Here is a 24,335-nt window from a genome sequence, read left to right on the forward strand (position 1 = left end):
TTCAAGTCTGCAAATATTTCTGAGAACCTGTATCTCTTTATTCTAGTTCTGTAGATTCAGAGCTTCTCAATAGCCACTGAAATCAGTGGAAGACTTCCTGATGACTTCAATGAGTTTTTCACCACTCTCTGACTTCTTTTAGACCTTGGTCCAGAAAAATGCTTAACCATATGCTTAACAAGCAAGAAATTCTCGTGTCGTATAGGAAGGCTTTGCTGGGTAATCACCTGCCTACTCAATACTTTTCTCTTTTTATATATATATTTTTTTCTCTTTCCTCTGATTTGCCTCTACTTCTCTTCTGAGGAGGAAAAGAAAAAATAAACAAAGAGTTGTTTAATAGTACAATCAGAAATATTGATTGGTGTTATTTAATTTTAATGTCCCCAGGAAAATATGCTATTCATAACAAAACAAAGAGAGGTGTGCATTATTTTGTGAATAAGAAGGGAAAAATCTTACATGCAGATGGTCCAAGACTAGGATGACTGAAGTGAATAGCATAACATTTTTCTTTAGATGATTTCATGTTTGTTTGATTGATTTACCCAATGAAGAAATGAAAATACCTCAGTTATTTTTCTTAATAATGTTTTCTTTCCCTCTTTCTTTCCTTCCTTCCTTCCTTTCCTTCTCTTTTTCTTTCTTTCTTTTTTTTTTCTTTCTTTCTTTCTTTCTTTCTTTCTTTCTTTTCTTTCTTTCTTTCTTTCTTTCTTTCTTTCTTTCTTTCTTTCTTTCTTTCTTTCTTTCTTCTTTCTTTCTTTCTTTCTTTCTTTCTTTCTTTCTTTCTTCTTTCTTTCTTTCCTTTCTTTCTTTCTTTCTTTCTTTCTTTCTTTCTTTCTTTCTTTCTTTCTTTCTTTCTTTCTTTCTTTCTTTCTTTCTTTCTTTCTTTCTTTCTTTCTTTCTTTCTTTCCTTTCTCTCTCTCTCTCTCTCTCTCTTTCTCTCTTTCTCTCTTTCTCTCTTTCTGAAAGAAAGAAATAAATTTCTTCTTGAAATATCAGATTCATAATGAAGATCAGATTTAAAATGAGTTGGCTCCTTTTCTAATTCAAGTCCATAGTAAACTTTTATTAGAATACACATTATTCTTTACAGATTATTTATGAGTTTTCATTTATCCAGACTTAATCCCATGCTGATATCCTCTGTGATTATAATTTTTTAGAGTTATTGTCATCAATGTTTGTAACTCTTCCTTCTTCAACATCAGCTTTGTTAACTTTTTTACAGGTGGGAAAAGGAAAGAAATATGTGTGTTACCTGGTTCCATATCTTTTTAATCATGGATGTAAAATTCTGCAGATGCAGGATAGAAAGTGATCTGCTTGTGATATTAAGGCAAAAATAAACGGTTGAAATACAGAGGGGTTCAGTCCCCCTTCAGGCACCAAGATCGTGCTGTGGTCCAGTGGGTAGATGCATAAAATCATTATGATTTATTTATACATGTGGGTATACCTGTGTGGGTATACCTATTTATATATGTGGGTATATCTGATGGAAAATACATAGCAGTAGGTTGCAACCATGCAGATCATGTATTTCAGGATTAGTTTATATTTTGAAATTATAATAAACCAAAGACTACACAAAGAATAAGTAATATTATTCTCTCTGTAGGACTACCTGTGTTCAGTTCCCCAGTTTGCTGAAAACCTTTTTGATGTAATTTCTCCACATGTTAAATTCCCACTTGCAACTTTGTTGTGACAACACTACCCTTCCTGTCTTCTTGTGCCCAGATCTGGAGGCGGGGAAGCCATATTTTATATCACACATACCTGGAAAACATGAAAATCTCTCCATGGGTGCACACATTTGGCATTTGTCTGTAAGAAATATATCTTTGTCTGACCTTTGCTCACCTTACTCTGGCAAACATGTCCGCCCAGTCACCAGGGTAAAATGAACAGGCTTTCGATCCCTATCCTGCTCTGTGAGGGTATCGTTACGTTACCTTAGCTACATCTGCAAGAGTCTTTGCTCTGCTGCTCTCTACTGCTGAAACTAGTTCTCTTGTTTGGTTTTTCTCTTGGTCTCTTGATTCATTTGTCATCATATTTTCTGACCTTTGAGACAAAAAATGACATCCCATCACCTAACCTCAGAAGAACTGGATGCCATTCTGTGCCCTGAACAAGTATTTTGATGTGTGTTCTCTTTGTAGTTTCAGAGGAAGGAGGAAGAATGGGGGGTGGAAAGGAGTTTGGGAGCTTTTATAATTACAAGAGCTTTTCTTAGGGCTTTAGCTAACTATTAAGTAAATATGTTTCTTATTTTAACCTCTGGAGTGCCCCAGGCCTCACAGGGATATTTCACATACATGGATTTTTGTGGTAGGATGTAGGTCATGCTATTGCATTGATTAGCGTGGACTCTGCCTTTCAAGATATGCCTCTGGGTGGGATGTTCTTCCAAGGAGTAACTGGATTAGTCACTAGGTCAAAGACTAAGTGCCCAGTCTTTGTGGCCTAGAAATTCAATACCTTGTCCCAGGCTGGAGCCACTGAGACTACAAATGATCTCTTTCTGAGACCTTGCCCAGCATCTACCTGTTCTGTGTTCAAACAACAGGAAAATGACCTCTAGCATATTTCCTAGGACTCTGGTCTTAGGAAATGTTGTTATAGGACAAGGTGGTCGACTGTATTTTCTTAGTGTTCAATGCATTTTATGAGATGTTTTATAAGCTAAGAAATCTCAAATCCATTAAGAACTGTGAGACAGATAAAAAATTGAATTTCAGTTCCAGCCTGATGTCTTAATCCATTTCTGACTAAACGTTTTACACTGTGTTTAGTGTTAGGGACATCTACAAATGAGCACACACATGCATACATTGCGCTAAGCTTCTTTCTTCTTTTCCTACTTTCACAGTTAAGGGTATTCTTCTCACTTCCCTCACCCCTTTTAATGGCTTTTAAGAGAAAGACACAGTCAGCAAAAAACAGCATTCTGTGACTAATGTGAATCAAGAAGGATGTGTCATGTATAATGAGACATGAATAGCTAAGGAGATTGCACAGCCTATATCATAGGCATATGGAATCGGATGGTGAATCCTGCTATATATAGGTCATCCTCTTGCTAAAACATATGATCATATCCTTATTTCCAGCCTCAGTATAGCAATGGAAAATTTATATCATCCTTAATCATGAAAATATTTTTGTTTAGATTGTCTGTCTTTTGCATTCAACTCCCAAATGTATTAGTAGACCACTGTACCTATTCCTAGACTCACAGCCTTTTTGAGGTTTCCTTTCCTATTTAAACTAAACTTTCTTGAAAATGCATTAGTCTTGTTCATATTAATCTAGACAAAGTTTGACGTGTACTTGTAAATGGCACTGGTGTTCCTTGTCTCTGTGAGAAACAACTGACTTGACACACTTAAATTGGTAATTGCTTTTTTTCATTGCCAAATCATTTTGTTGGTTCATTTTCATCCTAGTTGGGAAAGATTTCATTTCCCTTTGACATCCAAAAATTAGACCTCTTGTGTAAGTTGATCATGTGGGCTCTCCATCAATTTAATGGAGAGGAAAAGACACCTCAAACACAAGTTAAATACCTCTAGGACTATCTCACTTAACCTCAACACTAAATATGACTTAGAATGGAAGAACTCGTCTTTTCTTGGTCAACTAGATCTACCACGTCTGTTTCAATGCCATTTTGTAGGAAAAAATTGTTCATTAAATGTGAAACAGAAACACATCAATATTGTGGTAAGAGCTCTGAGAGGTGAAAGAAACACTGTCATCTAGTTCATACCAAAGATATTACCAAAGTCTCAATGAGCTACTTTCAAAGACTTTTACTTTCCTGCATTATGCAGTGAACTAGTTACCTCCATCTCAGTAAGCCGACCAGTGCAGCCTGGGTCTTACAAGTAGATATATGCAGGTATGCGTGGAGTTTGTGCAGAGCTTGGGGTCAGTAAAAATAGACAACAGGGAACATCTTAGCGTCATTATTATCCTGTGAGGATTCAGATCCCTACCTGCAACTGAAGCATTGATTATAGATGCTTTTACAACAGGGATATGTCTGGAGTTGAATTATTGGCCCAAACAATACCTGCTTGCATGGGATATTTTTTTGTAATATTGACAGTCCTTAGATCCCCTGTAGCATCTTCCCAGAATGGTTGTCATTGTGTCCATGGAAACACTGTAAATATGATTTAGCAATTATCCTTCAGTTTTTGTTGTATAGTACATCGTGGTTAAAATGAACCAACTACCCGCCTGCCACAGAGACACTTTAGAAAATCTTGAAATTGCAGAATGGTTGAGGTGGGAAAGAACCTCTGGAGGTCATCTGGTCCAAGTCACCTGCTCAAGCAGAGCCACCTAGAACAGGTTGCCCAGGACCATGTCCATATGTCTTTGGAAGATATCCAAGGAGGAGACTCCACAACCTCTCTGGGAAACCTATGCCAGTGTTCTGTCACCCGCACAGTAAAGTGCTTCCTGGTGTTTGGACAGAATCTCTTGTGTTTCGGTTTGGGCTCATGGCCTCTTATCCTGGCACTGATGTTAAGACTTTTTCTGGGAAAAAGTTAATTTTTTTTTGTAGAGGCTCGCACAATGCTGTGGTTTGGATTTTTGATGAAAATAGTGGTAATACACTGATGTTTTTAGTTGTTACAGAGCGGTGCTTACACAGAGCCAGGGACTCTTGTGCTTCTTGTGCTGCCCTGCCAGTGAGGAAGCTGGGGGTGCACCAGGAGCTGGGAGGAGACACAGACATGACAGCTGGCCCAGGCTGATCAAAGGGATATCCCGTACCTTATGGTGTCATGCTCATCAATAAAAACTGGAGGAAGGGGGCAAGAGAGGATGACTTGATGGACTTTTGGAGTGATAACATTTGTCTTCCCTAGGAACCATTAAGCGTGATGGAAGTGGCTGAATACCTGTTCACTGATGGGAAGAAGCAAATGAATTCCTTGTTTTATTTTGCTTGCGCTCACAGCTTTTGCAGCTGTCTCTTGAGCATCACTGAAAAGAGCCTGGCTCCGTCTTTTCATCCTCCCTTCAGGTGTTTATAGACATTGATAAGATCCCCCTGAGCCTCCTCTTCTCCAGGCTGAGTAATCCCAACTCTCTCCGCCAATCCTCTTAGGAGAGGTGCTCCAGGCCCTTGATCATCTTGGTGGCCCTCCACTGGACTCTTTCTAATATGTTCACATCTCTCTCGTACTGGGATCAGTCACCTGTTCTGAAAGAGGAGAGAGCTTGTAACTGAAGTTTACTGAGATTTTTTTTTTTCTCTTTTCTCCACATGAATATTTCTAAATGTTTTGAATGCAGCATCTGGGTTTCCATTGTGATGGGTGATTGTCTAGGCAACACTTTTAGTCTCAGTTATTAACAATTGATATACTCCAGACGGCTAGAAGGGAGAAGAAAAAAAAAAAAAAAACAAAAAAATCTAATGACCTGGAAGAATATATCAGTTTTAAGGATACCTCAAAACCATCCTGACCAAGAATGGACAGTAAAGAATACATTACTTGTACTACCTGCTGTTTTTTTTATCACTTAACTTAATCCAGTGCTTACCATTAAAATGAAATGAATGGTGTTATAGTCATAAATAAAATACAATTCAATCTGATATAGCAAATGAAATTGTTGCATCTATAGCACCTGAATTACTATCAGTTTTTTGATATTATTTTCACGTTTTATGCACATCAGAAATCAGTCCAAAAATATAGCATTTGAGAACTTGACCTTTTATACCAACACAATGTTCAAATCTTAACATTCACATTAGCACATTATGCTCCACAGGTCTAAAAATAACATATCTTTTTCCATATAGGTACTATCCCCCCTATTTCTTAGAATTTATTTTTCCCTCTACTTTTACCACAAAGCCGCCCACCTGTTTTTTACTGTACTCCTGCCTGCAAGTGCTGATGCCAAACACTATTGATTTTCTTACTCCTTTATGTAAGAACATGCATTTTCATTCCCACATGATCTAAATTTGCTGTGTAAATGCATTATTATGAATCATTTATACAGAAATAAATCTGGGCAAATAATGTTACCTTAACTTGTCTTTAAGTATAAAAGAGAATAGAGAAGGAGAATTGTGCATAGTGGAGGGGTGGATGCTGAGATAATTGATTTTTTCCAAAGGCTGAAGAAACTCTCAAAAATAATAAATTAAAATTTCCTTGCTTTTCAGGTTTTCATTATTTTTGATCAAAACCAAAGTATTTTGTGATTGTTACTGATTTTGGCTTTTTTTTTTTTTCCTTAGCTTCCTTCTCTTGCAACACGAAAAAAATAAAATATTAGGAGAGAAAAATGAAATTGAGGATTTTTTTTTCCTTTCCTTGACACAATTTTAAATTTGAGCTAAAATTTGTCTTTAACAGTTGAAATGGAGGGCAATTTAATGGACACACAATTTAAGTTCTTGATAGGCAAGTGTTGTTTTAAAGTATACAGACCAAGAATGTACATCTGTTTTTGATAAAGTTATGAATAACTTATCTTTTGATTTGATTTTTGAATTCTAAAGCTAATACATATTGGTCATTGCAGCTATCTAATATGTTCACTTGCTGCTAAAACTGTGCATTATTTTCATGTAAAAGTACGTGCACTTTTACACAGAGGTGAAGAAACTTTTACCTATCTAAAATATGCCCGATACTAGAGCTTCATATTTCATGGCCTAACAAACACATTGAACTTATCATTTATGTCTTTAATTAGTATTTAGCACATCAACCAAAACTGGTATTCATTGTCATTAGAGGGAGGCCACAGTCACACATCCTGAGTCATAACTCAACATTTCTCACCTTCAAAGCAGTTTGTGAACAATCTGAGCGACAGTCTTGAGAAGCAAAGTAGTGTAATAATTCCCGAGTTAAAATGGCTTAACTGAGGAAAAGAGATTTGAATGCTGTCTCACAAGCAGAGACGTTTCCAAAGATGTGTCATCCTGTCTACTTCGGACATTTTTCTCAGGCTGTGAGGAATTGTGCTGTGGAGGTGCCTGTCTCTTGCCAATAGGGATCATGGATGGGCAACTTAGGCTGCTTTCAGGATGTTAAAGTTCAGAGGGATGAACACAAGCCCCAGTGACTCATTAGCAGGGATTGGATTATATTGCTGTTAATATGATTCATGGTAGATGCTAGAAATTGCTTTAAATAAGAATGAATAATGTTAAAACGTGGTGATTGTATTGTGCATTTCAGAACAAACTAGTGCTCAAGTGGAAGGGAGAGGCTGTACAAAGAAGAAGCTTGCTTGGTTTAAGCAAACATGTGAAGAGAGAATGAATTTATTCTTTTAGTGTGTTAGTCTTGGGTGGGGTGGAGAGAAAAAAGCTTCATCCTTTCCTTGGAAAAATAATAAGTGCAAAATTATCACGAAACTTTCCCTTTCATAGGTGTGCTTGAATGAGTTCAACTTTCATTCAATGTTCAGGCTTTGAAGGCTTGGGATTATGAATGATTTTGAAACTATCTGGGACAGGTTCAGCATTTGTGATCTGAACCGAGCAATACATATGAAGTGGTAGCCTGTGAGCCACCCCCAGAAGTTACACACCATGGAAGTGACTCAGACCTTCAGAAATGTCTTCGTTCACCAAAGCAGTGGGTATAAAGAACTCTGCTTGCTAAAGTCTGAAAAACTCTGTTCCTTGTACATAAAGCAATTTTGTACACATTTCAATGAAATAATTTTTTTTCTTATGTTATTCTACAATCTACACACTGCTAAACTTCATTGACATGTCACGTATAAAGGCATAAGGGTTTGGTCATGTTCCAATTCATAATCAATGGAGTAACTCCATTGTGTGCAGTGGATCTGTATTAATGTCTAAGGAATTCAACACTGGCTGGATGAAACACATCAGTATGTGTCCTAGGGAAGAATTAGGAAGAATATTTTTAATTACTACCAAATTAATATAATTCTTCTTCTGGATAGACTGTAGAATTCTTTCATTTTCTCTCTATGAGAAAATGTGTTGTCTATGTGTTTTATAAACAATGGGAACTCAGAGGTTTGCTATGAAAAATTACACCATATCTCTGACATAAAACAGTATTCCACATTCAAATATAAAAAGATGCTAAATACTTTGATAATAATGTTTACCTGAGAAAAGGTGCATATAGGATTTGAAGAAATATATATATATAAATATCTTTCTCTCTCTTTCTCTCTCTCTAAAAAAAAAACCAAAAAAACATGTAAGTTGATTTGAGGGTGCATGAAAATCCAAATCAACTGCAGAAAGTTCTTCTGACCAGATAGAAAAAGATTGTTCCTTTGCAGTATGGTTTGTTTTTCCCTTTCCCATAATTATTATTATTATTTTTCCCCACAAAATATTCATCAGCAACATTGAAAATAACAGTAATAAATAGATGGTATCTCATTTGTAATTTGTGAGTAAAGTGCTTGTATCTGCAACATAATGTTCAGAACATCATCTTTGATTTGTTTTTTTGTTTGTTTGTTTGTCGTTATTGGGGTTCAAGAAAGGATTTAAATGAAAAACTTCCACATACTATGAAGATGCCATAACCATCAAAGTATATCATCTGCTGTCACAGTTCTTATAGTGCATAAGCAGCCCTAGTTTATCCATGTCTTTACTAAAACCTTGACTTTTGAGGTCAATTGGGCACTTTTTTCCCCTTCCTCCATCGTTTTAAAAGATGATAGAGAAAATGGAACAGTTTTATCACAACCAGATAAAAATCGTCGTGGACTTCAGAGGCTCTCTGAAAATCTGTGGTTCAGATCCTTGTCCTGACTCAGTCCTGACTAGAACTTGAACTCAGATTCTTAACATCACAAGTCAATGAGGTGAAGGAAGCTGGAGAACAAAGTCTTCACTGACATCCTGTGTGAAACTCTTTCATACAACTATTAATGTATTAAAAATATACTGTGTACATCCAGGTATACAGGGCTTCATCATTGTGTGGGAATGTAAAATTATTTGATTATTTTTTTTCATAGTTTATCTAAATACTAGCTGTCATTGTGATGATACCTCTTGGTTTATTAAAGAGACAACAAAAAGGCAACAGGGAGGAAAATTTTGACGTGCAAGAATGCAGTGAGAAGGGGAAATGTTTGTTCTTGAACTGCGTTATTTTATATTACTTGCCCAGCAGAACTGGATTTTCTCATCTATTTCTAGTTTGTGTAATAATGAAACCTGTCTTTAGAAGTTGAAAGTATTTATTTAAAGGAGAGGTGGGTGCAGGTCCACCTCAAGGCTCTGGTCTAACGGGGGTCTGCTCACAAGATTGGTTTCTCCCTACATGTACAAAGCAGTAAAACAACAGTACCTCATCTGTCATGAGACCACAATTCAGCCTGGCAAACAAATCCACCTAGAAAGATTTGACCTCAAAGGTATCCATCTATGTTTTTTTCCTGATCACTTCACTCATCCTATGCTTTCAATCCTTAGGGAGTTGTATGACACTCCCATTATATAATACTTACTGAATTTCCTATGTAAACTAAGATACCTTCTCTGGAGTTATATCTGTTCTTTGATGAAGCTGAATTGTAACTAAATCTTTGAAAAAAAAAAAAAAAGAAAAAAGAAAGGATATATTATAGGATCAGGGCCATGTGCAAACACACTGGGCTCTGAGAAAAGTTTTGTTGATGTTGTTTTATAAGAAAACCTGTTGCCATTAGTCTAAATCAGATCCACTCCCTAGCAGAGTTGCAAGCCCGACATCTGAAAATTGTTAACAACAGCTGTAGCTGGGATGTTGTTTTCCTTTTTATTTTTAATTTCATAAGAAATAGGAACTGTTGCTTTTAACAATCATGTAAGAAAGTTTTATGTTTGAAAGTATAGGTAGGTCTGGTCTGCAGCTTAAATTTGGAAGAGAAAGAGTTTCATCTGGTATTTTATACAGCTAATTGGTAGTGATGCCTGACCCTACCTCATCACAGGGACCAATGTTTTTGTAAAGAACTGAAGATACATGCTGGGCTGGATTGAAGGCATCCGCCTCTAGTGCCAACTATACTTGCTTCCAAAATCTAAATTTGAATCACGCATCAGACCTACTAGTTGAAAAAAATATATATATAAATAAATAATGGAATCTCTATTGCGCTTGCAGAAAATTTTAACATACATCCTTTTAGCTTATTTACAATCTTAGTTTGTGAGTTTGTGTGTGTGTGTGTGTGTATTTCTGTAGTAAGGCATCCTATCAGAATTCAGAAGTAATCCTGAGGACCTGAGATGTTACTTGATCTTGATGTGGGAGCTGACTAGCCCCAGCAGAAGATATGTTGTGTCTCTTTCTTACGTACCAGATCTGTCTCCTGTCAGGGGTAGGAATGTGAGCCTAGGTGGCTCTCAGTCTTGAGCCAGTCTTGGAAAATTATTCACTTCTTAAGATTACATTTTCTTCCTCTTCAAGATATTGCTTTGTTTCAATATATTTCAGTGGTCACATACCATTTACCTAAGCCTCCCAAAAGACAAACAAGGCGCTGAAGGTTTGTCCCATCCCCTATGAAGAGGAGCCATTACACTACTGTTGCTTTGCTTTTAATTAGAAGAATTTCTCTGGACACATTGACCAAGGTACTAGGAGCCAAATGCAGAAGCCCCCAATCTTCTCAAGAGAAGAGAAAGTATACATTTTGCAACCTTCTGTCTTTTGAGGAGAAGCTGATTTTACAGAGCCAAAGATATTTTACACTTCTGTCTCAGGCTACCTTTTTTTTTTTTTCTTTTCTAAATCCCATTTTTTATTAGAAATGGAACAACAAAATCAAACTCTTTAATTAAATACCAGCTCCATGAGAGCCTGCTGTGCTTTCTAGTCATGAAAATTTTGAGTTTTCCACCTTGAAGCTTAATTCATAGCATCCCAGCAACTTTTTTCTTATTTTCTAGGGCAGCTTGGTAAGGCAGAATGTCTATAAAACAAAACAGAGAAAAACACTTCCAGTCACTGTTCAGATTAAATGATTGTTCAAATAAGTAGCCAAAAACTGATAGCAGGTATTTTTGTTTTTATTTTATTCTTATTTTTATTTTTTATTTTTATTTTTATATATATATATATTTTGCATATTGTTATTTGCATAGAAATTCTCCTCACCTAAGTTTACTTGCTCTGTATTTTCTCCTTAGTTTTTACAGTTGAATTCAGAGGTTTCAGGCAAGGTCAGAGTCACTGACTACTTAAGTGATTTACAGAATCAGCTAATCTTGTAGCAGTAGGACCACTACCTGAGATCTGCACAAGCATAGAGGAACTTGGAGAAACTTGGACTTTATCCCTTGTAGAGAAAAGAAAGTCAAAACAATTCTGAAAATCCTCAAAGCAATAAAGAAGCAGAACCATTAGTTCATGAGGGCTAATGAGGGACAGTAACCTGAGGCTGGAGGCTTTCCCTAATCATAAACATGTCTTCAAAGGCACCTACCTGCACAATATTGGCATTTCACATCTAGTGTAACATTACCAAGTATAAAAAAAGAGTTTTGCCTTGATATGTCTATATTGTTATTTCCTTTAGAAGACAAATTTACATCAGATTTTAAATTAGACTTATTTCCTTACTTATTTTCAATTTGGAATTCAACTTTTCGACTTGTGTTGTGTTAAACAAAAAATATGGTTTTGGTAAAGAGAAATGCATCTAAAATTGTTTGGCTGAAGACTTTCATTTAATAAATGGAATTTTCAAAAAAAATAAAAATAACACTTTAAGAAAAAAAAGTGGAAAATGAACCTTTAAAAAAACTTTAGAGTCAAAACACATTAAAATGAATTATTGTTTTTATCAGAACCATCTCTTTATTTTCCAACAATTTTCCTTAAAATGATATTAAGTCACAGAAAGAAGTACAACAGAATACCATGTCCTTTTGTTGTTGAGACCTCGGAAAGACCTGCAGTTTGCATATGTAGCAACCAGAGGAGGGAGACTTTACTAATAATTAATGATTCTGATATTCCTCAACAAACCCAAAGAAAAGTAGTTCCTCTATTACTGTTTCCTCTTTCCTTTCAAGTCATTCCTTCAGGGCTTTCTCTATAAAGCTAGTATCATCACATTCTGTCTAGCAGTAATCCTCCAGACCTACTCACTGCAGTATCTTTGCCTATTTTTATTTATTTATTTATTTATTTATAAAAGGTCAGTTTAAAATATATACAAGTATATTCACAATTTGAAACTAATATATATATTACACAGATCTATTTCTGAGTGATTTTTCATAGGCTTTTTCTTTGTATTTAGTGTTCAGACACTATGATTCTTAGAAGAAAGTGAATAATACATATTTTTGAAATGAACTCAGCAGTTTTCATGTGAGCATCAGTAAAAATCACAAAGTAATTGACATGGAGCATCATCACAATGATCAATATTTGTTTGGACTGATGATTCCAGGTTTGGGTTCAAAGCAACATTTTTAGTCATGGTCATTTTAAGAGCTGAAAAAACAACTCCTTACCTGCTATTTCTCTGCCCTCAGAGGTATGTTAAGTTGTTATTTATTTATTTCAGACACTAAAAAGGTCAAAGAAACCCAATGACAGCTAATATTCAGACATATTGAGATCTTATTTAATGCATGTAGACTATCAGTGTTCTAACCACGTAAAATGGGTAGTGATGAATACTTGATTTTTTGTCACAGAATGATGACATTGCATCTGTTTGTCACATAACAAGCCATCATAAAGAGATTTATTAGGGAGCAAAACACCTCTGATGCTCTTAAAATTGAAAACAAAATAGAAAAATAAAAAGGATAAAAAGGAAAAGAATTAATAAAAAATACAAAAAAAAGAAAAAAAATAAAGCTCCAAATTATGGATTTAACATTAAAAAAAAGGAAGCAGTCTTAAAAAATAGCATCTTTATCATATATATACACTACAGAGTATAGTAGATAACTGAATACTTACATCTCCACCACGAAATTTTAAAGTCCTGGAAAATTAAGTACCTTGTCTTTGCTAGATCAGGTGGGTATTTACTACCAAAGATGACAGTTTTTGAATAGTTCTTTTCCTTATGTTACTCAATGACATCAAGCTGAAAGGAATTTACAGTTTAGAAGTGTGTTTATTCACCTGGGCTTTCTCTCAGTGATACTGCTGCATAGGGAGAAACAAAATCTGTCACCTGTTACAATGGCTCTGGTTTCTGCCATTATACAGACATTTATGGTTGCCTAAGAACATAAAGCCTAGGAAGACTGAAACCTCCCTCTCCCTCTCCCTCTCCCTCTCCCTCTCCCTCTCCCTCTCCCTCTCCCTCTCCCTCTCCCTCTAACTTCCTCTACCCTTTCCCTTTCTCTCTTTTAAATCACACTACTAAATATACTCCATTGGAAGAAGGATGTGGAAATAGAGCCAGTGTAATTAACTCTGTGTATGTTAGCAGATAGGTTTAGAACTTGAGACATGTAAGAGCAAAGGAAAAAAAAAAAAGTTCTCTCTTCTTCAGATAACATTAGAGGTTTGGGCATGGAAGGTGCAAGCTAATCTGGCAATTGCCCAGCAAATTACTGACATATATGCTTTCAGTCAATATAATATCAGAACTAGACTACTTAACATCTTGTGAGATCAAAAACTAAGTCTCAGGACTAAAAGAATAAAACTCAGGACTAGAAGAGTAAAACTTCTATTCCATTCATTAGAGGGAACCAAGACAAGCGCTCTACTAGGAATCATTTCATTGCCCAGTTAACATAGCTGATTGACATCAGGACTTGAGCAGTAGAATTACCTCTACAGTGAATTATATAGTTTGGGGATTTCTGCACTAGTGCTAATATCAGGTACACGCTGGCATTTAACTGGTCTGACATGTTTTCATCTTGTGGATCACAAGAGAATTGATTTGTAGTTTGCAAGAAACCATAGAAACAATGTTGAAGTGTTATTGATTTTCAAGTGATAACATACTTCTTGACTATACAGGAACCAGATTCAAGGTGGGGTTAAAATGAAGAATTTGTTTTACCATAAATATAACACTAGCAACTTCAAGCATACGTTATCTTGTGTGGTTATTTTGTTTGTTGCTTTATTTTTTGTTCTATTCTGGACAGCTGCCTAGGTAACAACCCAAGCTACCTGCAATGAAAATGATGAATGTGGACATTTCAGTGAAGTTCATTTATCTGAGATTGTCCATGTCTCAGGCTTCTTTACAGAAGGAAGTTATGAGGTGTGTTTTCTCTACTCTTTGGAAAGGGAGACCACCATTTCCAAGGTCTTTCCGTGGTATCTAAATAAATTGCATATATGGTTGTATCAACATTTCACACTATTGTGAGTCAAATCACTTTAATGTAAGATTAGCTCCTGACTCTTAGTACACTAAACCTTTAATAGACTTACAATTTTGAAATTGAAAAGATCAAAGCAATCATAAGCAGTGTGCATAATACATAGTTTAGAAAGACTGGAATCTTTCTGGTATATATTTTCCTTCATTTGTTCAGTAGGGAAGGAGCAACATGCTGTAATAGCAGAAAGGGAAATAGGATTCAACTACACAATATGGCATTCGTAAATCAGTTCCACCTATTCCCTCCCTTTTCTTTTCAGATACTCATAACTTTCTCAAAATATATTTAAGAGGCTGAAGCTCTCCATGCTTGGGTTAAATGGAAAGGTAAATACCTAATGTTATTTGTTATTGTTTTGAGTGTTTTTGTGTGTGTGTGTGTGCATGCATATGTGTGTATGTTGTCTTTTTTTTTTTTTTTAAGTTAAAATGTTTGAGTGTGAATTATTCAGGAGAGTGAGTCCAACATATTTTCTTTGTATGTTTTACTTAAAAAAGCAATTAGGACAAATAAAAAATGACTAATAATCAAAAATTTAAACACAGACCTGCAAATATTCCTTGGCACATTTACATTAAGGAGTGATCCTATTTCTTTTGAAATCTTCAAATAGCTGTAGTTGTGTGTAGAAAGCTGATTATGTGCTTATCTGTTTTAAAAATTGAGGCCATTCTTTGCCTGTCCTTTAGCAAGATAATAATTAAGCAGAATGTCCAGGAAAATGCTTTGAAAATTACAAAAACAGGTCTGTTCCATAGGTGTTTTTATTAAAATGTGAGCAAATGAAATTTTAGTTCCTATTTTTATTTTTATTTTTATTTTTATTTTTATTTTTATTTTTATTTTTATTTTTGTTTTTTCCAATGATTCTTTTATTAACTTAACTTTTTTTTAATCTATATCTTGCCAAACTAAAACAGATAGAATATTGGAATTGCTGAAACAATTTTCCTAGTCTCAATGAGTTCTATAAAAGAAATACAGTTTGAAGAAAAACCTACAATTAGGACTAATGTCATACATGCCTGAACTCAACATTGGCATCCAATTTAGGAAGAATTTAACAGCTGTGTCCTAAACATTTCAATATTTCCCATAGTCTGAGACAGATTAAGATGACAGCAGTTTATATAAGAATCCTGACAAGAATTTGTAAAAGGTCTTGCTGTTGATATCATTTTTGGTTTTGTATCAACTGACAAAAAATAGCAAGCAATAGAAAGGGAAACTGGATTTTGAGATTAAGATAATTCTGCAAATTCAAGGTGAAATGCTAGAATCCCTAGTTTTCTTGATATTTCAACATTTATATATTTACTTATTTAGGATACATATTCTGTGAAAAGAATTATAAATCAGCTTTATTTATATATAGTAAATCAACATGAAGCTGCTGCCTTCTACAGTTTTGTGCAAAACTGAAAGGAGAGGAATATATCTATTTTTCACTGGAGGCATAGATGATCATCAAAATTCTTAACATCAGCAGTTTTCTGAAGCCATAGGTTTGATAACAACAGGTTATTGTAATACATTCTTTTGATGTTTGACAAATATGAAAAAAATCCCTGTATACCTTAAAGTATGTCAAAGTTTATCATTTACAGAGTAACAGATTTCAATCTTTACTCCCATTTTTGAATGCCACAGCTTATATTCATAATATTTGGCTTTTTTTTTTTTTTTTTTTTCAGTTTTGACCAGTTAATTAGCATATTGGCATACTCCAAACTTTTGTTGTTGTTGTTTATCTTAACATATAGCCAAGTGAGTTTCAGGATCCAGCCTACACATTCTGATTGATTTGGCACAATGACAGATTCTGATTTTTATTTTTTTTTTCCTTCCATGTCACAGAATCTGTTTTTCATGACTTGTCAAGCAGTCGTTGATTAATTGGCCTGGTGGTACATGGGGTAGAATCCAGTATTTTTCTTTTACATTTCCTAAAATGTATTTGACAATTCATTGTGCACACGCCAGTACCCTGGCACGGCTCTTTGGCAAAGCCCAGTGTGTCACTTCTCAACCATGGCTAGTGACTTGTGCTCAGCTCTGTTCTGCCATAAACATTTCTAACCAATATGTAACCCCCCTGCTTGTTAAGGCCTCTACAAAAATGGTTTCCTATTAACCATTTTCATTTTCCCTTGTTTGCCTAGCTGTGTATGTACCCTGGAAGTGCAAAGGCAACCCAGTAGATTATCAGCATTTAACACAAGGCTACCACATACTGCTGTACTTGCGGTCAACAGTGACGAGGGTAGCGATTTTGACAAGAAAGCCAGAATTTCTGAAATGACATTACCAAATGACTGTGTGTCATGACTTAAAAGAACAGAGAATTTAAAGAGATAAAAAAGACCTATTTTATCAACTTATGATTTTATTTTTATTACTATTTGCCAGAAAGTGTAACAGTTATTATACAGGGAAAACAGTGGATAGAAAACTTCATACTAACCTAGGTTTCTCTCAAGCCTCATAAAAATGTAGTTTACAAATTGTCTTCTTTATTTATCAGCATCTGTACATCCAATGAAAACAGATTCTTCTATTTATTTTATTTTATTATTTTATTTTATTTTATTTTACTTTATTTTATTTTATTTTATTTTAATTTTTTTTCCACTACTGATTCTTTGGGGTTCTTCCTGTCTCTTTAAAGTAGCCAGTGAAGTTGAAATGTCCAAGGTCAAAAGAATCAGATTCTTTAATTGTCATCTTTAATGAGCAATGAAAAAGGTATCTTAGAGTCTTTCAAAATAGAAGACACTTTTTAAATGGTGCCTTTATATATATGTTTTTAATCCATCATGGGTATGATTCCCAAGACTGGCACAATCCATAAAATCTCTCCCTAAACCATCATCTAAACTATTGACTTCACAGAAATATATAACTTTACTTCAATAACCTTGTTATTGCTTGTGATTTTTCTCCTCAGTTGAAAAGTTCCTTCCACACAGGATGTCTTTCAGAATTTGGCCCACGTTTATTAGAAATATATATGTATATATATATATCACAAGAACTTCATTTTTTATCAGTTTTACTAGAATTAACCCAAATGTTTATGGAGTGTCCAAATTCTGAGGAGACAAAAGCACAGAGGTTTGCATTGATGTCTGCACCCAAACTTTTGATATTCATAAGCCTGTTGCTGCACTGAGCTGCAATCTCATGTATATATTCAGGACAGATCCATTTGCGTATGACTCTGGGTTCGTTGGAGGTTGTGACCAGCTGATGATCTAATGCCAGGATTGTCTGCTGATATGTACCATTTATTATTTCACCTCAGACTACTCAGTACTCCTTCACCAAAATAGGAAAAATAATAGTTGCTGCTGTTTGAGAGATGTGAAGAGAAATCTTCAGGGCTGGTTGACCTCAATAATATGATAATACTTCTTCCTACTTTTCATGATAATTCATCACCTAGACTGAAAATGGTCAAGAAATCAATATTCACAGACTTCCTACATGAGAGAGCCCTATTCTGATTTATTCTAGAATCTAACAGTTCAAAGAATCATTTGAGTCATTGTACATCAAAAATGGACTAAAACACATAATTGTCCCCATGATTTGACTCACGGCCTGCTGTCTAGGATCACAAAACCTTCAGGGTTTCAGATGGCATTTGAAGTCTATAATCAGATCTGCATTGACCTAGATCACTCTTGCAATGGCTTTTTCCAGTTAAAGAAAAAAGTTTGACCTTAGTGTATTTTGGTATTTTTTTATTATTTTTAAACCTCAGGCTGTCTTGGGAATTTCCTGTGATTTATACTGTGGGTTATATTGGTGCCATCTCAAAAAACGTAGTACAAAGACCTGCAGAAAAAGGCTGTAGGCATAGCTGGTGTATAGCCACCATAGTTTGGTGCAAGGAAGGCCACTTCTAATACAGTCAAGTAAATGGCATAACCCATATCTGTCCTGATACCCAAAATTGCATAGAATAGCAGATGAGTGAATATTTCAAGTTAAAGGTGAGCAAGCCTACTGTATTGCTGTCTGATCTTAACCCCATTTCCCCTTCCTGCCATGAAAGAGCACTCTGAAGTACGTCCAATTCATTTCCTCGTTCTCTGCTCACCGCACAACAACTATTTCTCTGTGTTGCCCTTTCAAAACAACCATCTCCCCTCATTAGAAATAAGGAGGAGGGAGGAAGGATTTTTTCTACCAAAATTCATTTTTCTCTCTGAATTTTATGTACCAGGGCTGGTTCACAGTGGTGTGCCTCCTGGGCATGGGTTGTTCCCTGCGATTGATGTCACCCTGAAGGGTGATTCAGGCCTCCTACGATCACAGTCAGTCTCACTAGGAGCTTATCTTTCTCCATTGACTACAGGGGGAGCCACCAGCAACCAGGGTTCTGATCAAGGTGACTCAATGACTGCCGAAAGCCAGGAGAGCTGAAATGCAGCCTGAGGGTTACTAAGTAGATTAAGAACACAACACTGCTTTTTAGGATTCAGAATTGCATTTTCTTACTTGCCCAGGCTGATCCAGTGTTGAATGCAATGTTCATTTTTCTGATATCCAGGGACATTACTCATGTCCCTAGACATGAAATATGGGGAAAAATATATATATATATACATATATATACATATATATAATATATATATATAGAAGAGAAAAAGAAAAAAGGGAAAAGTGAAAAAAATTAAAAAAAAGAAAAACTTCAGATTCCCCCTTTCCCAAACAAGCTAAACTCTCAATCCTGAGCGGTGCAGGATCTCTTTTGAAATGTATTTTGCCGAATGATATTTTGATAAATGATGATTATACCATGCAAGGCCATAAAAGTCCACAGCATTGTTTTAAAATTCTTTAACAGTCTCCTTGTTCTAGTGCTGCAGCACACAGCCTTTCAAGGAAATACATTGTGTCTTCTTTAAAGCACAAGGGCTTGACAGCTATTTTAAGAATGGATGTCATAGTATGAATTGTATAAGCATGTAAAAAAGCATTTAAAATTTGCAGGATCTGAGTATAACTTTGCAAAGTTAAATTACTGTAATGTCAGAAGGATAAGAAATGTGTTCAGTGTTATGAAATGAACAGATATCTATGTGCTGTATTCAGTCCTTATCATTTAATGGCATATAACAATGTTTTGCTGTAAGACAAGCAATCAAAAAAATTTTTAAATGTAAATAACCTTGTCTTAAATCTATTTCACTCTGATCACTGTGTGACTGTAAAAAAAACCACAGTGCAACATCATTTTCAAATGGTTTTCAGTCTAGTGGGATAGGTGTCAGTTGTGGGCGTCTTTCAGATGCTGGAGGTTTTAATCTAAGCAAAAGAGATCAATGTGCAGCACAGGAAGGAAAAGACATTGCAAGAGTCTTTGAGAAGTTTTAGGCTTTTCTTCCCCTCCCAGCCCTTTCACTACCCTGCTATTTAAACATGAGCCATTGCCCTTGGCAGTGCTGTTTGTAAGCTACAGAGGAATTCTCCACATTGAGGCAAAATTAAAGCAGAACTAAGTAGCAGAGTTGTTTGAGGGCTTCCTCCAAAGCTCCCTGAAACCCATGTAAAGGCTCTCATTTTTTCCAGCAAACACTCAATCTGGCCTCAAGGCCCCCCCAGAGTAGTCTGAAGATTCTTCTTCCTTTTTGCTTTAAGCTTTTGCTCATTCTAGCCATTCTCTGTAACTTCTGTGGTCAAGACAGTAGGGTTAAAGAACTATAGAAATCACGTGTCCTGAGAAAACATCTGTACCACAGAAACTGCAGGTTTTGCTCTGTCCCAAAACAGAACAGTTCTTTGACAGAAGAAAGTATCACTCTACTACAGTATTTAGTAAGAAAAGCTCAAATGTAGTTTGATATGTCACTGCAACACAGTTACTTCACTGGCATTTATCAGCACACATGAGAGTAGATTTCAACACCTGAAGTCTCCTGGACACAGTGATTTGATTTTGTTGTGATAATTCTGAGAAGCTCTCTAGAAATCAGCACCTAACACTGAAGAAACACATACCTAAAGAGATTGCAGCCTAAATTGGAAAGGCAGATGAAGGATGGGAAGGGAAACAGGCAGGAAGAGATGACATAACCACTTTTACCACTTTTCAAGGTAGGTCCATAGCACATATGGAACTGGGATTTAAATATCTCAGCTGCTACATTGTTCATACAATGCTCCTCAGATGCAAACTGAGACATCCAGTGATAAATGGAAGGCTGGGAAAAATGATGTCATAGGCATTGCTTGAGCTGTGATGTTGACCATGGACCATGGCAACCAGGGGTGGACTGGTGATTTTGACTTCACTGCACTACCTGTTCACCATGGTCAACACTACTGTTATGTTACAAAGTAGCTTAGGACCAGCCTCTGTATCAACTCTGGGTGAGCAGCTGTATTCCCAAAACCCAGCAGCCATAGAAAGCCATTCACACAAGACCCAAAATCCCATAGGATATCAGTTTTGCTAAAATAAATAAATAAACAAATATTAGTGTTCTTGCAAGAAATTATGTTTAAGATAAGTTTTCTGTGGAAGGCTTCATGGCAATCCCCAAAGGAGATTGACAAAATGAGTCAATTTTCTCTAAAACGAAAATAATTCATCTCCAAATGTCAATAATTATGTGATTGCCTTTAAGTTTCCTAATTATAATTTTACTGTTTTGCATCTTCTGAAGTTCAATTTTTTCCCTGTTTTGGTGCTAAGGTGGGAAACATTTTGACTGACTGTTAGTTTTCTAAGAACAAGTGGCCTTTCTATCTTTTTGTTTTCCTTTTTTTTTTGTTGTTTTTTGGTTTTTTTTCAGCTTTGGTTATAAAACGATTCATAACTGTACTAACACCCACAGACAGTATCTCTAAAAATGATTTAAACAAAATGTATTGCATTTTGCACCTTTTTTCCATTGTTCTTAGAACTGCATTTGTTTTCATTAAGCCTTAACAAAGATCAGATTGAGCTGGAACTTGGGTAAGAGAGGTGATAAGTTTGCAGATAATAATGTATCTCATCAGTCATGAATTGCACAAATTAATCTTCAGATAGGGGCATGTCATACAAGAATTTACATGCTAGCACTTTAATTGTCAGAAGCTAGTTTCTATTAGGCAGATGGACTGTGAATGAGTAACAGCATTTCCCATTAGTGGAGGGAAAAAGAAAAATGAAGGTAAGTTCAAAAACATTAAGAAAATGCTTTAATAATATTGTTTAACTTAGCTTGTAATGAGGGGAAAGAGTAAGACCTTAAGCAAATTAAGACCATGTCTGCTTTGTTTAATATATGCCGTCTCTCTGCTTAGAACAGAAGATGTGTATGGAAAAAGATAGCGAATTAAAGAAGTATTACACAGGGAAAATGCATACAGAAAAGCAAAGATCTATTTAAAGGAATACTTTGAAAAGAGCAAAAAAAATTCTGTGAAAAACAGTGCCAAGTCTTTGGTTTTTTTTGTTTTTTTTTTGGATAAAATTTGAATATTTCATTTTTTTCCGACCATTGCCGGTAAAAGTGGGTTTTTCCTTCCTGTAATAAAGTGGACCAGAAGGGCCCTTGTACTGTGCGTGGTTTGATTTGCATAGGGAAAGAACGTGGTTGCTAGACACAGGCCACAACTCGGTCACTGTTTTTATGCTGTACTTTGTTGTTTAACATTTCGGAGCATGAATTGATCACTGTGTGGGTTCAGAAAAGTCCATGTCCATACCCTGGTGTGCTCTGGGAAAATGCAGTCCTACCTTTATGTGATACCAACTCTTTAGGTCATGCTGGAGAGGCAAGTGTTCGCGGATCAGCGCAGCAATGCTGAATTTCACTCTTAGCTGTAGACAGCTGTTAAATAAACAGGACAGCCACTGCTGGCTCACATTTCTGAAAATAAAAGGATTTGGGCCACATCCTGGCTTGGGATAAACTGGCTTCAAGAATAAGTACTGGTGAAAAACACCAGTTTTCACCAAGCCAGAGATTACCTTGTACATACATGCTTTCTTTGTAATTAAGGGCTTGTTCAAGACAAAGCTCAGCAGGTCATTATGATGACAGTACTTTGTCCTGTTGTGCCTTTCAGTTATAATTTTAAAACGTTTTTAAAGTATTTATTGCACTTAAAAATAAAATAAAATTATGAGCCAGCACCCCAGAGGCAGCTCAGAATTGTTACAACCTGTTGTTTTGCAGGTGAATAAAGGAAAACGAATATGTTTTGCCTAGGATTATGGTGAGTAAGGAAAAATGAGGATTAAAATCAAGGTGATACAGCTGCTAATCTTTGGCTTCAATAACTAAACTGCAGTGGGTCCCACCTGTACTCAGGGTTTTTGGTTGTGCATTTAGAAAAGCAATTGAATAAAAGCTAGTCAATCCCCATTCCTGCTACAGTTAGGGAGCATTATCATGGATCTAAATGTGACATGAAAGCCTACTGAAAAAGCCTACTGAAGCTTGTCAGCACTAGGATATATTTCTTACAATCCAGAGAGTCTCAGGTAGTCCTGTTGTCATGCTGTATTTAAGAATCTGTTATATACTTACAGAGAGTATTGCATTATTTTATCTTAGTGCATTAAAATATTGGCTCTTGGGATGATATCCCCTGTTTTTACATATAATTTCTTGAATCACTTTGCCTTTGCTTAGTGTCTATGTGAATGTAAGACAAATCCATTTTGTGTTTCTATTTCCCCCGAAGAAAAGTGGCTAACCTGCTATTTGTTCAATTGATTCCCCTCTCTTTCCACCCCCAACCCCCCCCCTCCCTGTGGAACACATTGATAACATTTTAATTTCTAATTTCTAATAACATTTAGTATCCTGAATATAAATGCTCCTGTATATCTAGGACTGATGAGATACTTTGCCTTCACAGTAATGCACAGAAAATATTTTCATGCAAAATGTACTGAATATGAACTCATTTCTGAAAGTTTTCATAAGTGATAAATGATTAGGGACACCTAATGTTTTTTCTAAATTTGATGAAACTGTAAAGCTAATTTATTTTGTGTATTCCTCTTCCTTTTAGAAATGTTGTATGAACAATTTTGTTAAAAAAATTTATACAAATATTTCACTTCTCAGACAAGATTTGGACTACTTATGACGAAGGAAGAAATTACAAAATTGGAAGAATTAATCTTTATATTTAAGGATTTGTATTACATTATTATTCACTATTTTCAAATACATAATTGTAATAGGAGCTCTAAGGAGAAGTATATACATGAATAGTTACTTTCTCTTTTGATTCCTCCGTTTGTTATCTTGCAATACTTAAGTCTTTAAGAATTGCATATGTACGTATCAAGAAAGGAAAAGAAAGAAATTTTTCTGACCTCCCTGTTTTATCACCAGTTCTAAAGTATCACTCTTTACAGAACAACAACATCTAAAAGGCAGAATACCTCTTTCTTTCCAACCCCCTTACCTCTTGGCCCCCACTTTGTAACAGTCCCTTGTCTTATGGAATATTTGAGAGTTCATGGGAGTATCTTCTGCTCATCCTCTTTACAGGTAGCTACTTCCAAACTAATCTCCCAGCACAGATTTCAAAGATATATAAGATTTTCTAAGATTTTATATATATACATATATATATATTAAGATGAAGTCAGAGGTACCAAGTCCTAGAAGGAACCATTTTCTTTTGCTGGTACTAGAGGGATATCCAGTGTTGCAAGCTCAGTGAACATATGTACACAGAATTGTCCCCTCATAACAGCTTCTTTGTGGCTATGGTGGAAATAAGGTTTATTGAATGGAAAGCAAACGCCAAGCACCATCCACTTTGTGCTGATGGGAGTTTCTTATGAGTAGGAATGTCATAAGCTGTGGCAGGATTTTACTTTACGTCATGATGTGTTATTAGGGTGGTGGTTAATTTCAGATGTTTTTTCCAGTGACTTCAGTGAGATTTAGATAAAATGTCAAACTCTCTATTGTCCAAAACTTTTTTTTGCTCA

The sequence above is a fragment of the Anser cygnoides genome, chromosome 1, assembly GCF_040182565.1.
Source record: "Anser cygnoides isolate HZ-2024a breed goose chromosome 1, Taihu_goose_T2T_genome, whole genome shotgun sequence".
Taxonomy (NCBI): domain Eukaryota; kingdom Metazoa; phylum Chordata; class Aves; order Anseriformes; family Anatidae; genus Anser; species Anser cygnoides.